At 30.5% G+C, this 19,223-nt stretch overlaps 1 long non-coding RNA gene across 1 annotated transcript; it reads left to right on the top strand.

Annotated features, from left to right (window-relative positions):
- Positions 1 to 263: 263 nt before the first annotated feature.
- LOC115887880 lies at positions 264 to 18,523 on the top strand. The gene is made up of 3 exons (XR_004051170.1): positions 264 to 439; positions 15,988 to 16,071; positions 18,477 to 18,523. It is a non-coding gene; the product is annotated as an uncharacterized LOC115887880 (long non-coding RNA).
- Positions 18,524 to 19,223: the final 700 nt, after the last annotated feature.

Genomic DNA, 19,223 nt, shown 5'->3' with positions numbered 1-19,223 from the left:
AAATCTTTTGTTCTGTAAACAAAACTTCATACGGCAAATAATGCCGTCTATGGACCGGTCCGAACAGACAGAACTGTATCGATATGCCCCCCATCGCACTTCTGCAACGCGCTCTTAATCATCAGCTGTTCGGAATCCCCAAAGAACCGGTGCTGGCCGCCCGGCCGGGTACCCGCCGATAATCACGTGCGTACCACCTGGCGGGTACCCCACCACCGTCTTGGCAGTACCCGATATTACTAATGTGGTGTTTACCTTTTGAGCCGAGATATTGTCAGATTTTTCAGTTTGTTTTTGGATAATTTCGCGACGAGATTGCCCAGAGAGGTGGAGAGACGATTTTTCGAAAAAGGGGAAAAATTTTGCGAAGTGTGAGGTGAAAAAAGCTTCGGTTTTTTGGAGATCTAGATTTTATTTTCTTGTGAAAACATAGAATCAGGTAAGTCTTATTTAGTAATTTTTGAAAAAAAAATAATTTTATTTAAACTACAATAATTAAGTATTTATTGTTAATTATTTCTCTCTTTTTAAGATTAGTATTTATTTTTTAATTAAATATACATATATTTATATAAAATAAAAAATAGAATATTTTTTGAGTACCTATTTAAAAAAAAATGTTTTTTGAAATAATATGAGCATAGCTATATTTATATAATACAGGGTGAGTCTGAAATAAGTGCAAATATTTACGATTTACGAAACACGATAATGATTTTTTTATGAGAAAAAAAAATGATTTTTTAGATAAAAAAAAACAATTTCTTGATAATATGGTGGGTAGTAGATTAAATTTACAAGAAAGAAGTTCTAGAAAAGATCCAGTGGTTCTCAAAATTTAGGAAAAAATCATTTTTGTTCAAAATTTTCAAAGTGAAATATAACTCGGTTATTTTGGACTTATTTTTTGAAGCTGGTTTAGTAGATTAAATTTACAAAAAGAAAACCCAGAAAAGATCCAGTGGATCCCAAAATTTAAGAAAAAAATCATTTTTGTTGGAAATTTTCAAAGTAATATAACTCAGTTATTTTGGACATATTTTTTTGGAGTTTCGATCTTTTATCGAGATCTACCAACCTTGGAAATATTTGCACTTATTTAAGACTCATCCTGTATAAGGTTATGATGAAAGGCTGCTTTGGTGCCTTTTTTCGATCAGACGGTACAATATTTTTTTTGGAATAGATTTATTTAACATTTAGACAGCTGAATATAATTAATTCTTTACTACCACTTCTGAAATAATAAAGAACTTTCATTAATAAGTTTAAAAATAAACTACTCAAAACAATTATCGCATATTTTCCAAAAAAATATTAATTTGAAAAACAAGACACTTTGAATTCCCTGACTTTTAAATTTTATTTAGTATGGATCGGCCGATTAAAAATTGACTGTCAGCGCATAGCCTAAGACAACGAAATGTAATGAAATATTGGGCCGATTGGTTTCATAGGAATGTATTGTTTTCATTTTTGCAACTAAATAGTCGGCCGACTAAAAATTATATGTCAGTGCGTACCCTAATTATCCTTAAAAAACTCACAAGAGAAAGGCAGAAAAATGCATGCTTCATTTAGAAATATGTAATAATTACTTTTATTGACTTTAGGGTGTGATAATGGTTCGATAAGAAGGGATTTTTCGAAACTCGAATTCTAAGGGGGTGAAACTATCCCTCAAATATTAAAATATTTTTTATTTAAAAACCGGTGAGTTTTTCGGAAAAACTCTTAAACACGTATATTTTATTTTGTTGTTTTACATATTTTAAGATTTTTATAAATATATACAGGGTGTTTCATAAAATATAACCATTGAGTAATCACGTTTCTGCTAAAACTGCTTGACGTTTAAAGCTGATTTTTGGCAAACGGATTGACTGTGGGGTGTAGAGGTTCGATAAGGGGGGTTTCTCGAATCTCAAATTTCAAGAGGGTGAAAACGCCCCTCAAATATTACAATATTTGTTATTTAAAAAACGGTTAGTCTTTCGGGAAAACGCTTGGACAAGCATAATTTATTTGGTATTTTTACATATTTTGATTTTTTTTTAAAAATCATACAGCGTGTTCCAAAAAGTTGGGTAATTTCTTAACCACGATTCTGCTTAAACCGCTTGACGTAAAAAGCTTATTTTTGGCCAACGGATTTTTCGAAAGTCAAATTCCAACGAGATGAAACTACCCCTCAAATATTACCAAGTTTTATAATAATATCGCCATATTGTTTTTTCTCCTGCTGACATAAATGTGAGAAAATGTTATCCAGTTTGTATGTTAATGGAAATGCTTGGTTTGCTTTATCATCACCATTACAAATGACCATTACAATTCATCACCACTACAATTCGACGCGAACGAAGTCGCTGGCACACGCTAGTTTTTTTTTTATAAAAAAATACGCACATATATTATATTTATGGAATTTTCGCAAAGATGCGATTCAAGATTATCACTTATAAACATAATTAAAACGCAAGAAGTAGAGTCTTCTAGTCGTTTAAAAAACGACTACAAGAACTATTTGAATATGTTGTAAACATATTCAAATTCAAGATATGTACTCGTATATGTAAAACAAAAGTTAACAACAGAAGAGCTATAATATTCAATATTTTTAACGTTTAAAAATCTTATTAAATTTTAGAATAAACATCTGAAAATATTGAAAGATACTTATACAGGGAGAGTCTTAAATAAGTGCAAATGTTTTTAGGGTGGTATATTTTGACTCCAGAAATAGGATTATGAGTTTTTTTCGAGATTTTTTTTTAAAATATGGAATTGAAATTTTTTTAGTTTTTAAAAAACCTAATTTTTTGATAATATGGCAAAATAGGTAGTAGATTAAATTTACATTAAAGAAAACCCAGAAAAGATACAGTGGTCCTCAAAATTTAAGCAAAATAACTCCGTTATTTTGCTTAAATTTTAAAACAAGAAAGAAGACTTATTTGAAAAACGGTAAAGAGAAAATATGTTACTTTTATCGAGATCTACCAGCCCTGAAAATATTTGCACTTATTTAAGACTCACCCTGTTTATTATAAATATCAAAAAAGTAGGAAGAGGTATGTTTAGTTTTATACTTTTTAAAGTGCTATAAAACTGTTTAACTACAAGATTAGTCAAATAAAGTCTAGAGCACGTGCAGAATGTTTTAAGCTAAAAATTCGGCAATTAATGCTCAATTGCTCCAATAACTAATAGTTCGATAAAACGTGCTCAATCAAATTATGTTTTTAGGTAGAAGTTTTAAACAAATTTTAATAAAGATTTATTAAAAAATGCAAGTAAACGTAATAAAATACATTTTAACTTTAAATACTTAATATAGAAGGAATAAAAATATAATGAAAATATCTAATAAATAATAAGAATATCACGAATTATGTCGATCTTTTTGTGACGAGTTCATTTCTCTTGAAAAATGCGCCATATTTCGTTCCTGAAAAATAAATTTAGTTATATTTTTTGCAAAGCGAAAGCTAGCTTGTCAGTGGCGTTTTAAGCCCCATATTTACTATACGCTGATGCGTTGATTTGATGTGTCCATGTGTCCATGCAAATAGTGAGTATAATGCGGTTCCGCAAAGAGATGCGGCGATGCCGCTCGTCTATGCGATATTCGTTTTTGTATGCGAAATTCGTCCATAGTGTTCGTGATATTTCTTTGGATGGTTCGGACGCATTGGCGCATCAAATCGACACATAACCTTTACGAACCGCATCGATGAATAGCATCAGGGCATAGGGAATGGGGCTTTACTCATAAAATAAATATGCCTGACCAACAAAGAGTGCTGCTTATTGTTTCAGGAGGTATACAAAAAACAAACTCAGGCAAACGATTTTTTGGATTCGGAAAGCAATGATATTTCGGTCCATTCTTTAAGCACTTGGAAGTACAGCAAAGTGCGGGCATGCAATATTTTATTTCACGCAGAACAAAAATAGAATGAAAAACACAACGGTAGCGAATCGTACATCCTTAATAAACCGCTCTAAAAATTATGAATTTTGAAACAAATTCGATAGTTTTCGACAAATACACTTCTTATTTAAAAACAGACACATCGAAAGCTGGAAATAACCGTTGTTTACCTTTTTTACAAAATGACGAACTAAAGAGGGATTTTACATATAGTTCATATCAAATAAACTCTTAGCCACGTGATTAATCTTGACCGGCACAGTGTTCCCACTTTTACATATTTTATTTTAATCAAAATATTTTAGGAAACAAAAATAAATTAATTATAAATATATAAACAGTTATTATTTACATCAACAAAACTCACCTTCTTAACAGCACTTAAGGGACATAAAGGGCCATTACTACCGCTTTCCCGTTCAAAATATTCTAATAAAGTTGCGATGAGTTTTTTACGGCTATTAAGCTATCTTGTACATTTCGCACTAAAAGAGGTTCTAAAAAGAACAATGTTCGACTGCAACGTCTGCTCGTAAACATGTTTAAGCTTAAAGTATCACAATATAATTCATTTAAACCAAAAACTCGCAATACAAAACTAAAATGTCAAAATGAATGACAATGTCAGAAAATAAATAAATAAATGTGGCAACTTGACATTTTTTACAGCAGAGCTACCACCTGAATCCCCGGCGGGAAATTTAAATTCCAGATAATCACTATAATCAGCCAGGCGCCGAATATTTCAATGGTTGGCAACAATGAATTTAAAAATCGCTTTAAAAACTTTATTGATAGGTAATATTAATAATACAAAATAAAAGACAAATCAAGTGTTTTAAAATGTGAGACTGAAAACTATCGCAATTTCCCTGGCTCTAGATATATCACTATTAAAAAAAATGGATATACGCATACCAATTTGTATTATTTAAACAATAACAACATTGCGACGATATACAAGGTCTTTAAATAATTCTGTAAATGTTATAATTAATAGAAGAGTAGCGAGTATAGACATCCAAGACCTTCGTCGGAGGTTAGACAGTGACGTGGGGCACGATTTTACTGAAACAAAACTAGGTTCAACGTCATGCCAATTGCTTTCGTAATTTCTTGTTTTTCTCTCTGTTTTTTTTGCGGGATATCGGATGAATTATTTATAACTGTTATTATATCTATATAGCATATACGTAAGCTTAAAATAGAATGCGTTATTTAATATAAATAATTTAAATAAAGCTCGAAAACGTAGGTATACGTTATTTTTATTCGAGGTTGTTTTGAAATTAAATCAGCTTCGATATAGACGCTTTTAGCTAATTATCGCATTCGTTCTTTGTAGTAATGCCGTTTATTATATATTTTAATTTACCTTTAGTATTGCAAATTAAAGTGTTACTGAATAATATTAAAATTCAATAATATCAGTTGTACAACAAACAAATTGTTACTAATTATTAGAAGAATAGATTTGTTTAATTGTTAGAAGTAATAATGATTCTGTATCCTCTCAATTCCATTCAAGTTCTACAATATTAATTACTAATAGATACCAACACACATAATATCTGTTATACCTTTGTGGTGGGTTTATTTCTTGAAAAAAATGTGCTATAAAAAGTTTACCTGATAGAGCAAAAACAATATGTTAAAATAATAAGTTGTTAAACAAAGATATAAACCACATAAAAGAACCATTAATGAAAGTAGATTCTTCACCATCATTTGTTGATAAAACATTAAGCGAAATACAAAATACAAACTATAGGCAAAATGAAGACACAATGAAAAGACAATACACCAACATGACACCAACATACAACTTATTACTTACTACCCTAGATCATGTATACTTACGTGGATACATCAATGCCATTCGATTAGCATTCAAAACGATGTCTCCAATATCACGACCATACCATTTTTAAACGTTATTATTTTAAGCTCTTTGGTTTTGCCTCCTGGAACTTTAAGGATATTTTTTAGTTTTGTTAGTTTTCGTTTGGATTCTACCCAGTGGTATTTATAAAAAATAACTTTTTACGGATGATATTCATCATAATAATCATCATCACCTTCAGCTTATTCAACCATTTTCAATTATGGTGTAGCCTTCCTCACATATTTAGATACTCTCATTGTAGTTGTACCCATTGTTGTCTATTGTTGGCTATCTGGGTCCAACTTATCCCTGCTAATTTCCTAATATCATGGTCCCATCTCAGATTTGGTCTTCTTCTAGGTCTCTTAATTCTTCGTGTGCACCATGCTGTAATTTTTGTGGTCCATCTGTTGTCCGTCCTTCTGGTGTCGTGCCCACTGCCACTTGCAGGATTTGATTCTGTGGATGACATCTATTACCTGCGTCTTTTGTCGTATCCACTCTATTCTTTTACGGTCATTTTTGGTTATTTCCAGCACATTTCTTTCCATTGAGAATTGTGCAATCTGCAGTTTCCTTATAATATCACTTTTACGTGTCCAGGTTTCGCATGCATAAATCATGACTGGTAGTACACATTGGTCGAATGTTTTCTTCTTTAGATAAAGTGGCATTCTAGATTTGAATTTGATTGAGTTTGTCCCATAAGTACTCCATGCTAACTTAATTGAAGCACCTGTTCTACTTTTCCCAAGAGAACTTCTGGGGCGTCGTCTTGTGGTAGGGGCAGTCTTTCTTCTGGGGGAAGCATTTCAGCAGGTCTGTTCTTGGATTTTAACGTGTAAGGGTAAGAATAACGTGTAATTCTGGGTTTTAACGCGTAAAACGGTGATGTAGACAGCTTAATGAAGAATCAACTTTATTAAAAAGAGGAAAAACTTGGGTTGATACATTTCTTCTATGCGGTATTGCCGGATTTTTCACCAAAATTTCAAACCGCACAACTAGGAATTTATGAAAAATGTTGCATCTAGGGTTGGATCTTTATTTTCCACAATTAGTTGTAGAATGTAGAATGTTTAGGAGGGGGGTTAGTCACCGCGACCTTAAAGATCTATTGTGTGTTCCCCTTTCTTGAGTTATAACTCATCATACAGTCTCAAGGCTTTAACAAAAGCCAGTATCTGAGACGGCTCCATAGAGGCCAGCTCTCCATCCTTGACATCAGCCGTACCAAAGTTCATGGCACGAATGGTCGTCGTCTCGGCGCACTCAGTGATGAGATTCTGGTGTTTCCCATATTCCCCACAGAACCTGCATTCGCCATTGTTTCTCAGCTTCCAGCTACTGAGGTGTTCGTTAGAGAGACAGTGTCCTGTTGAAACCCAGGCAAATCGAAGATTGTTTTACGTTAATAGCCCATTTCAGTTTTGTTCTGTTATTACTAGCATGTCTAACTAGCCCAGTCTTCCCTGCAGGGATTGTAGGGTTCAGTGGGAGCTACATGCGTATCAATAGATATGCTACCTGGAAAGTTTGTATGAAGTAGGAGGTTGGCTCTCTGTTCATCTCCTTCCGTGTAGCGTCCGTCAGGTTTCTTAAGTGCCAAGTTGGGGATAGATCCACTCTTGGCCATAGCTTTCTGCAGCCTAGCTGCATAAGTAGTTGAAGTGATGTTTTCGTAAAAGGATCTGAAGTCAGACCGTTTTTCCCTTCTAATCTCCTTATTATACTCAGTTAATTTCTCGGTGTAGAGCTGCCATTCGCCACTGTATTTGGCTCTCTTGAAGAGTCGTCGGACTTCCGATCTAAGATTGGCCAACTTCTTGTTCCACAGGGCTTGTTATTACTTTTTTGTATGCCCTTACTTGTGAGGCAACTAGATTCATATGCATCCAATATTGTACCCCACTGACTTCCCTTACGTACTTTTCTAGATACAGGTGGTTCCTAGCCATACCTGCATCTATTTGGTCCAGGTTCTCTACGAGATTGATATGGTATAGTTCCCAGTCAGTTAACTGGATACTCTTCGAGGTTCGTTTGAATTGTAGTTCTCCTAATTTGAACTCGATGATTCTGTGATCTGATAGGGAAGGTTCCGTTAATACCCTCCAATCTCTCACGTAACTACTTACACTAGCACTTCCGACTGTTAAATCTAATACTTCCGCCCAACTACAATTAGTTACTCGTTTTACTACAGCTGTAATAGATTATATTTAGCTCCGATATATTATCTTCATTTAAGTAGTATTTTTATTCTTTACCCTGCCTACACAGGTAAAAAAGGCAACATTGTATGCTGCTTTTTATTTTGTGTTTCTGTCTTTCAACCGAAAATATATATTTTTCTCTGTCGCATGCGTTAAAATATAGACCACAGAAATGAAGTGTCCAGTACTGTATGTTTAGAAGATATATAAAATTTTCTTACATCAAAAAGATCACAATTTAAAATACTAATGGATGTGTTCCAGCATATTTTTGTTAAAAAAATATATTCTATTCTTTAAAGAAAAGATTCTGATGAATATCATTTCTTGTGAGACACAAATTAATAAAAATAAATGCTAGAATGTTTTTTTTTGTATTTGATGTGTCTGCCAAGGCTTCTAATTAGTTAGTTCAACAAGTTACATGACTAAAAATTGCAACATACCTAAAAATGCTAATAATGAACGTGCGAATATTGCTAAATATCCCAAAGTAGTCAATTAGCAAAAAATACTATAGATATTTATTAGCGATAATATTTTTAACAAGACCGGAAGTGCCCAATTTGATCGAAGAGAAATTTTACATTTAATTATGGGTATTTCAAAACACTGCGAAACTGTTTATATTATTCGATGATGATATCTTTTAATAAATATTGTTTTTAATCTCTATAATCTCTTTTTGTTGCAATAATAAAGAAAAATCTATATATAAATGTGAATATATGAAACACATATACAGAAGTGTCCCAGAAATAAGTGCAAATAATATTTTAACTGGTAGTATGGTTCAATCCTAGAAACACGCCTATGGTTTTTCCGTAAAAAAATTTTGAAAATTCGAAATTTTTTTTTTGAAAATTCTTTCAAATTTTTTTTAGTTTTAGTTAAAAACATAATTTCTTGATAATATGAAAACATAGGTATTAGATTAAAATTTACAAGAAAGAGAAAATCCACAACTTTTTATCGAGATCTACCACCCTTTAATATACTTGCACTTATTTCACAGGACTATAAAATGGACAATATTTCTTGCAGTTTTTAGGTATTATCAAAATAGGGAGATTTATATTTAAATTATTTCACGTTGCTAAAATCCATTTACTCAAAAACAATGCACAGACATGTTTATCAAATTGTTGATATTTGGATATACATATTGTCATAATATAATCTCATATTTGTAATTGACAATTGCTTGCTAAAAACAGTCATCTAATAAGGCAATACCAAAAAGACTATAATATATAAAATATTATTTAGTTTTTATATTATAGTCTGATCGATAGCCATACATTACTGAGCCTCCTTTATTTTGCATTTAGAGACTATTTCTTTTATTAAATCTACTTTGTGGCCTGTGTCCTGAAATGCTGACAAATTTTAGATTTGTAAATATCCTTTTCTAAAGAGCTATTTATGTTCTTTAATTAGAACATTTACATGTTTAGATGTTTTGACCAATATAAAATGTATCACATTCACATGGTATTTTGTAAATTACATTTTTTGCAAACTCTTATTAAAATACAGGGTAGCGCACCTCATTCGCCTCGGTTGATTATACGAAAACGGAAAGATGTAGAAACAAAATATTGTACAGGGTGTGTCAAAAATTGGTTGCTTCCTTAAATGTATACAGGGGTATCAAAGATTGCTGGTCTATTTTAAATATGTATTTTACATAAAAACTTCGTTATTTCAAATTCAACACTATGTATTATTTTAAATAACTCGAAACCAAGATTTAAAATATACTTTAAGCACTATTAGGGTCTCTTATATCTATCAGCTCCGTTTGAATAAAAACAGATTTTTCAATAAACTTGAAATCAAGATGGCTGGTGACGCCATGGCAATTTTCTAGTTTCATTATATCGCACTAAACCTGCGGGCATTAACTTAAAAAATTCGAAAAAAATTATATATCCTTTGTTAAGTTTACTAAGTTAGTACTTTCCGAGTACCAGTAAATAACAAAACAGTTTAGAATTAAATATTCAACCACAGAATGACATGCATAAATATCGGCATTAGCTTTAAGGCATGTAATGCATTAATTGCATCTGCCACTAGGCTAAATACGTTTAGAATTTTAATAGCTACATATTCAAGAAACAGCTTAACCGTAGATAATTATACATCTTATAATTATTATTGAACAATGTTCTAATTACTGAATCTTTGAAGTATCTATATTCATAATGTAAATTGATTTTCCTAGAAATATTTTTTTTATAGAAATATTCATATTTTGAAAATTCTAATATACAGGAAGTGAGTCTTAAATCGACCCCAGAAACACGATCATGAGTTTTTTCGCGATAAAAAAAAATGAAAATTTTTGAATTTTTTGAAATTTTTTGATTTTTTTTAGTATTTAGTTAAATAATATAATTTTTTTGATAATATGGCAACATAGGTACTAGATTTACAAGAAAGAAAGCCCAGAAAAGATCAGGTGGTTCTCAAAATTTAAACAAAATATATTTTTTGGAAATTTTAAAAAGAAAATAACTCGGTTATTTTGGATTAGTTGAAAAACGGTAAAATATATTTCTTTATCGAGATCTACCAGCCTGAAAATATTTGCATTTATTTAAGACACCCTGTAGTATCGTATGTAATGTCTATACCTTTATACCATATCCGTACTAATTTAAGCCTCATAGATATCCATATGAACGTAGTAAGTTGTCAAACAAGACTATAACTTAAAATAAATATGCACATTAGCTTTTTGTGGTTGTATCAATTTGCTATAAGTATAAACAGCATACTATTCAAAATTGCGTAAAAGTAGAGTCATATAAACTTTCACGTGTCAGACAACATCATATCTTTAGTATTATATTAATTCGAAAACAAGGAAAAACAGACATAAAGCTATAACAAAAATTACATAGACGTAAGTTTACAAATGACTGTATACAGAGTGTGCTAAGAGAACGAGTATGCCTGAGATATTTCTAGAGAACTCTAAGAGTTTCTTTGCATTTCCTTTTTTATCAAGGAATTCAGTGGACAAACCAATAAAACAATATGAATTTCAATAGCAACACTTACATCAGCGGATTTGATCCGCGGATTTGGTCTGCGGATTTAGTCCTCGGATTGCGCCTGTCATGTATCAAAATTTTCATATTTTGGACGGCTTAATATGGCATGCCAACTTGTTCTATATACATACGTTGATAATTCGCTTCAATAAAGCTTTTCTGCACTAATCTATACAGCGTGTCCTAGAAATAAGTGGAGAGTATTTTAACTGGTAATATAGTTCGACGCCAGAAACACGGCCATGAGTTTTTTTTGCGACAAAAAAAAATGTTTTATTTTTATATTTTTCTTGATATTTTCCGAAAAATATTGAAAAACTTTTGAGTGCCGCTTATTCAGTTTCCGGAAATTTGTTTATAGTGCTTCGAGAGAATGCAATGTTGCCACCTCCTACTTTATCCACATTCTGTTTATTTATAAGTTATAAGTCAACATTTTTAAATTTTTACAAACAAAATACTTAAATTAATTTTATTCACTAGATTTTTTAATCATTGTAGATTACTAAGTATAATGCAATGTCTACTATATTTTAAATACGTACCTTTTTTACAGTTTAGTAAACTGAAATAATGAAACTAAATAATGAACAATTATAGCAGCTTTTCAACAGTTCAGAATCAGCGCCCTCTATTAGATATGTAAATAGTCAACCTTTGATCTACATTTAAACAGATTTTACTCAAAACAGTAAACCTCTGACAAAACTAAAAAAATAGGCAAATGTAAGATAAGCCTGTAAAAATACTTTTAGTATTCAAATAGAAATATCAATTATTTTGATGTTTTTTTTACAAAACAAGAGTGTGAAATAGAAAAACAGAGTAGTTCAAATTTTCAAAAAATAATCCTAAATAATTCAGATGGAATCTTAATGTTTTTTTTGCCAAATACACGTTTACCTAATTACATCGATTACTGCTATCTATCGGAGTCCCGTTTTCTAATGTTCTGAATTTTGTCTGAATCTGAATTTTCCAAGTCGTTTTTGAATCATTCTAGTCGATGTGTCAACACTATGCGTCGAACAAGCTGGGATTCTGGTAATTGCTTGGTATTTGCGGCTGATTATCGATTTCTGCCGGAGGCTCTCAAAATGTTGCCACTATTTTTTAAAATTATAAGTTAAATAACTTCGTTATTATTAATTTATGTTAAAAATGGTAAAGAAAATATGTTCGTTTTGCCTAGATCTGCCACCTCTTAAAATACATGCACTTATTTCTCTGTTTAGTATAGATTAGATTGTATAGTATAAATTACTGAATGAATGAAACTGTTTAAAACAAAAGTAAAGATATTTAATGCTTCGATTTCAATTATTAAAACCCAGAGTAACCCGAAATACTATAATTTGAAATGAACTTTTTATATTTTAAAAATTATTAAAATAGTCATTCTAATTTTGCTTGTCAACAAATTAAACCATTACAATTATATTTAAAATCATTATCTCGACTATTAAATACATTTTAATGGGATCATCTAAAGAGAAATCCCCACACGGTGAAGAATCGAAGACGCCAAAATCCCATCAATTAAAAAAACCGGATGATGCTGACTGGGAAGAAATTGTACGAGCTAAAGAAGTTGGGAAAAACCTTGACCATCACTGAACCTAATATAATTCGTTACTTTGTATCCGTGACTAATGGGTACAGAGATATTTAAAACAATTTGTTGGCACATTAATTTATATGATCAATGATGATAGAAAATCTGAATTTAATTGATTAATCTGGTATTACCACGATAAAGAAAAAGTTCTTTTTGATATCTCGTTATTTTTTATTTGAATAATATTTAATTAGAACTAGCAGCTAACTTGCTCATTTTAGTATTTAGTTAAACTACTTAATAATACCTACTAGCTAAGAGTTATTTTACTTTGGAAATTTCAAAAAAAATGATTTTTGCTAAAATTTTAAAACCACTGGATCTTTTTCTGGATTTTCTTTCTTGTATATTTAATCAAATACCTATGTTGCCATATTATAAATAAATTATGTTTTTAACTAAAACTAAAAAAAATTACAAAAATTTCGAATTTTCAAAAAAAATTTCATGAAAAAACTCAACCAGTTAAATACTTGCACTTATTTCGTGACCGGCACAGCGTCCCACTTTTATATATATTTTTTAATCAAATATTTAATGAAACAAAAATAAATTAATTATAATTTCAAATCAGTTATGACGTGTAAAACTCACCTCCTTAGCACTTAAGGGACATAAGGAGCCATTACTATCGCTTTCAATTTTAAAATATTCTAATAAGGTTGTGATGAGTTTTTTGCAGCGGCTATTAAGCTATCTTATACACTTTGCACTAAAAGAGGTACTAAAAGAACCATATTCGACTGCAAGGTGTGCTAGTAAAAATTTTTAAGCTTAAATTTTTTTTTTTTTTTTTTTTTTTAATCAAAAAACTCGTAATACAAAAATAAAATTGTCCAAAACGAATGACAATGTCATGAAATAAATAAATAAATGTGGCAGCTTGACATTTTTACAGCAAACTACCATTTGAATCAGCGGTAAATTTAAATTCCAGATTAGTCAGCCCGGCGCCGAATGTATCCATGGTTGGCAACAATGAATTTAAAATCGCGCCCTCGATTACGTAACTAAAGTTTAATTGGTATCGCTTATATGTACTCTAGACTGAAATTTAAATTCAATTTTTTAAGCGAAAATGTCAAAGTTGACATATATGTATGTCATTCTATGCAGAATGTTGCTTTGTATCAAATAATCGAGGGTACCTACCATTTAAAATAAAAGTTGTAGAAATTTTCGGTGAAACAGGATGTCCGTAAAAGTAATTGAATACGTCAATCAATACCGATTTATATCATACTAGCGTGTACCAGCGACTTCGTTCGCGTCAGATTAATTAATTAATCCATTTGTAATGGTGATATTAAACAAAGGCAAAAATTTCCATTAACATACAAACTGGATAAAATTTTCTCACATTTATGTCAGTATGAAAAAAAAAACAATATGGCGATATTATTATATAACTTGGTAATATTTGAGGGGTAGTCTCATATCGTTGGAATTTGACTTTCGTAAAATTCATTTGCCAGAAATAAGAAGAAATAATAATTAATAATAATAATACATTTTTAGGTCAAGCAGTTTAAGCAGAATCGTGGTTAAGAAATTACCCAACTTTTTGGAACACCCTGTATGATTTTTTAAAAAATTTCAAAATATGTAAAAAAACCAAATAAATTATGCTTGTCCAAGCGTTTTCCGGAAAGACTAACCGTTTTTTAAATAACAAATATTGTAATATATGAGGGTTTTCACCCTCTTGGAATTTGAGATTCGAGAAACCCCTCCTTATCGTACCTCTACACCCCAGTCAATCCGTTTGCCAAAATCAGCTTTTGCGATCAAGCAGTTTAAGCAGAATCGTGATTACTCAATGGTCACATTTTATGAAACACCCTGTAAAAATTTATAAAAATCTTAAAATATGGCAAAACAACAAAATAAAATACACGTGTTTAAGAGTTTTTCCGAAAAACTCACCGGTTTTTTAAATAAAGATATTTTAATATTTGAGGGATAGTTTCACCCCTTAGAATTCGAGTTTCGAGAACTCCCTTCTTATCGAAATCCCTTCTTATCGAACCTAAAGTCAATCTGTTTTCCAAAAATCAGCTTTTTACGTCAGCGCTTTAAGCATGGTCTGATTAACCAATGACCAGATTTTCGAAGCTTGCCGCCTAATATACATTTTAAAAATAAAAAAAAAAAAATCTTAAAATATGCGTTTTTTCGGAAATTTGACCGTTTTTAAATAAAAAATATTGTAATATTTTAGGGAATTAGTTTCACCACTCACAGAACTGGAATTTCAAAATCCCTTCTTATCGAACCTCTACACCCTAGAATCAACCTGTGCCAAAATTCTTGCTTCTTATGTTGAGTGGTTTGAGCAGGATCGTAATCAGTGAGTCAGTCATAGGATTTTATATTAGTATAGATATTAAACATACCATATCCGTTTTTTATTTTAAAAAATAAAAAAGTTATACGGGTCATCCCTCAGGTGAGCTACACTTTTAAACACCCGGTATTGAGGGCGCTACTTAAACATAAAAAATGTCTATACCCATATGGCGGATTCATCTCTCCAAAAAAATCCTTAAAATGTATAGCAATCGCTTTTTTGATTTTAAAACATAACATAAATAAACATAACACACGTAAAATTTAAAATAATCATACAGAAAGATTTGGGGCTTTTGGTTTTACCTTATTAAGTAATTGATATCAGGTAGTAATTGTTAATTTTGAAGTTTAACTTGATATAATGTCATTTTAACAGAACGTCAACGGTTTCTGGTAGACGTATCTGTTTTAAAAAAAAAAAAAAAAAAAAGTGTTCTCGAATAGTTGAATTTAAATATTTTAAATAGTTTTTTATGGTTTTTTTCTTTATTCTTTGTATTTTTTATTTCCGACGACCGAAGAGATAAACTTTTGGAAACGTTAAGCATTTTATTCTTTATTCTGACAAGCAACGTCCGTTTAGGTTTAACGCCAGAAGTGTTTACAAAAAATAACTATTTTATTTTGTAGGAATTTCTTGCAGTGCAGTGGCGAAATACCTATAAAGAGATTTTTGGAGAAGTTAAAATAAACATATTGGCAGCCACCCACTTCCGGTTAAGCTGGAACTGCCAGAAAGGCAGAAGTATTTAAAAGTATACCCGAATAATTAAGAATTTTTTTTAATGAACCAGTTAGAAATCCTGTATATTTATACCATTTTTTATTGCCACACAATATATCACAAACATATATCTGTAACACTTTACATTTTTCTAATAAACCAACTTTACAACACTACTTTTCTTTTACAGATGCCATGGCTTCAAGCCTACAATACGCTTCATGGATTTTAATCTTGGTATTAATTATATCAATAAACAACAACAACGCAACAGGTGAGTCTAAAATGCCTTGAACATAATGCAATTCCAGTGATAATCTCATTTATACTCAAAATAACAACGGAATCACACAACACGAATAAATGCAAATAAATATAAAAATTACTATGCTGTAGTAAAAGTTCAGTGTCTTCCTAACAGTGTGAATTAAAATTTACATTATTTTGAAATACATTTCCATGGCCTCTATATAGTTGAATGCTAGACAATGTAATTGATAAGTTCTAACTGAATCCTTGTAATGCTTCTAATTGTTTATTTATGTTAATATAATAGCTTTAATTAGAAGAGTTCTGTAAATATTTTTATGATCATTTTGCCATGGCAATAAAAGGTAATTAGATATGTTCTTCTTCAAATTTAAATAAAGTTAATTTTAAAGTAGGTACGATGGTATTATTTAGTCTTGAATAAAACAGCGTTCATCTAAATATTTTGACCCTTTTAAGGTTGGAAGTAAGTCATTATTACTTTTGGAGTATGCGATTTCATTTTCATAAAGTTTAATAATTATAATATTTTAGACAGTTGTTTTATCATTAAAAATTAAAATACCCGCCTTAAAATGGTATAGGGTAATTTGAATTTACATATTTATAAAAATACTCTATACAAATTAATGAAAAAGTACTTTAAATAGAGATAATTAAATGTAATTAACATAATTTTAAAAATAACTAGTTCGGTCCTGGTTTAAATGAGCATCTCACCCGTACAAGAATTATAGTTTTAAAGAACATAAAGATTATTTAAGAAAGGGAGATTTTCACAAATCTAACATTTGTCAGCATTCATGGGACACAGTGCACAGAATAAATTTTAATAACGCCAAAGTTATAATGAAAGAAACGGTAGTCTCTAAAGAAAAATAAAAAGGCTTTGTTAATACAATCTAATAAAAATAAATGTATTGCTTATGCATCTGTAGATGTTAGTTAAACATAACATACGTAAAATTAAAAATAAACATATAATAGTAAGCTTGGGCTTTTTGGTTTTACCTTATTAAGTAATTGTTATCAGAGAGTAATTGTTAATTTTGAAGTTTAATTTAATATAATGTCATCTTAACAGAACGTCAACGGTTTTTGCATGGGCAATATCTGTTTTTAAAAAACAAGTGTTCTCGAATAATAGTTGAATTTAAATATTTTAAATAGTTATTTTCTTTATTCTTTGTATTTTTTTGCTTCCAACGACGGAAAGAGATAAACTTTCCGAAAAATTAAGAATTTTTCTGTTCGTTAGGCAAATTTGTATATCTGTAAACTTAAGTTCTGATAAGTAGTTTCCGTTTGGATTGACGCCAGAAGTCTTTACAAAAATAACTATTTTTATTTTGTGAATTTTTTTTTTAATAATTTTATGAAATACCCATATAGGATTTTTTTGGAGAAATTATAGTTTTGTAACTGCATCAATTAGTTTACAACTCCTTTATTGGATAGAACCTCAAATAAACGCTACCAATTAAACTCTTAGTTATGTAATCGAGGGCGCAATTTTTAAATTCATTGTTGCCAACTATGGCCATATTCGGCGCCGGGCTGACTAACTGTAATTAAATTTCCCGCTGGAGATTTAGGTGGTAACTCTGCTGTAAAAATGTCAAGAGTTGCCACATTTATCTGATTATTAAATAATAATTGTCTGTGGCCAATCAAACTGTAATTAAACAAAAGGCTTGTTTAATTTCTGCATCACTATGTTCGGTAAAAAAAATCAATGAATATTGTTAGTCTATCTTTTATAATATGGATCAGTCAGTACTATTTTAGCATACGTTGTTAGTTTTGCAGGGCTGGCTTTTATCGGATGGTACGTTATCTCGGGGCGCAAAAATAGCTGAAAATAAAATAATAAAAAGTGCTTTTAGATTGGTATCACTGACAATAAAGCAATCTAGGACTAAATAAAACTTTTTCCGCAGTATATATATTTTTAAAGTTTATTTTTTTTTTTTTTTTTTTTGGTTATTATTATTATTTCGCAATATTTGTCAAATATACTAGATTTAAAAAGATTAAAATAAGAAAATAACCTAGTTCAATAAATAATTTTTTTCAAACATCACAAAGTATTAATTTCTGCGGCCGTGATTGACAATATAAAATAATCACATTTTAATGCCTAGGGATAAAAGTAAAGAATACATTGCAACACAAGAACAAAATCCGAAAATATATTATTACACTGACATAAAATAAATTCAACAAATTTAACCATAGTTTCTCGATTGAAGAATAGAAAATATTATTTGTGACGTTTGAAAAAAAAGCATGTTCTATTCAGTAGCCTCGCTACAAGTAAAAATATCATTTTTACCCCTAATATAAAAAACAATATACTGTTGTCATAAATATTTTGGATAACATTAATGACAAATAATATTTTTATAGAAAATGTTAACAATTCGTCACTACACTACGAATACGTTCTTCTTGAACAAACACCCCATGTACACGGCGTAAACTTGTGTCACAAAGAGTGAGGCGCTCTTATGGTGAGGCGCCTATGGTTTGCCACTATCATTTTACCGTGGAGAACTACTATACCATGACGAAAGCCTGTCACGATTGTCCACGGAACCTCACCGATTGTTACCGAAATGATTGTATTCCTGGAGATGGCCATTCCAGAGCGATTGTGGTGATCAATCGACAAATGCCAGGACCAGCAATTGAGGTAATTTTATATCAAAATATTAAGCTTTTAATAGATATTTTTGAAACTATAACAAGGATGAAAAATTTGTGTACGGCACTAATTAACCCCCCCTCCCCTATTCTTTTAAAGTTGTCTATACACACATGATACATACCAACAATGTCTGTAGAATTGTTATTTTGTGATTTCTCTTAAGAGTTCATTTCACTAGTCCGAAAAAGTAGCAAAATAAGCGTTCGGCATTTATCGTTTTACGTAAACTGGCTAGATATTTTTGAGATTTACACAAATGAAGAAGGAAATTAAATATAAAGGATTACCCTTATTATTATTGTAACACATTTTTAGACAACTTCTTTATTTTTAAGATTTTGATAATCAAACATCAACAAAATATTCCTTATGTTTGGACTAAATGTTCTCGAAAATAAAGACATAATTTAAAATTCCGTTACAATACGGAAATAGATTGAAGTTTT

This window comes from Sitophilus oryzae, unplaced genomic scaffold (assembly GCF_002938485.1).
Source record: "Sitophilus oryzae breed Bouriz unplaced genomic scaffold, Soryzae_2.0 scaffold_65_pilon_pilon, whole genome shotgun sequence".
NCBI lineage: Eukaryota > Metazoa > Arthropoda > Insecta > Coleoptera > Curculionidae > Sitophilus > Sitophilus oryzae.
The sequence above is the reverse complement of the archived record's forward strand: the minus strand, read 5'-3'. Positions and strand labels throughout refer to the sequence as shown.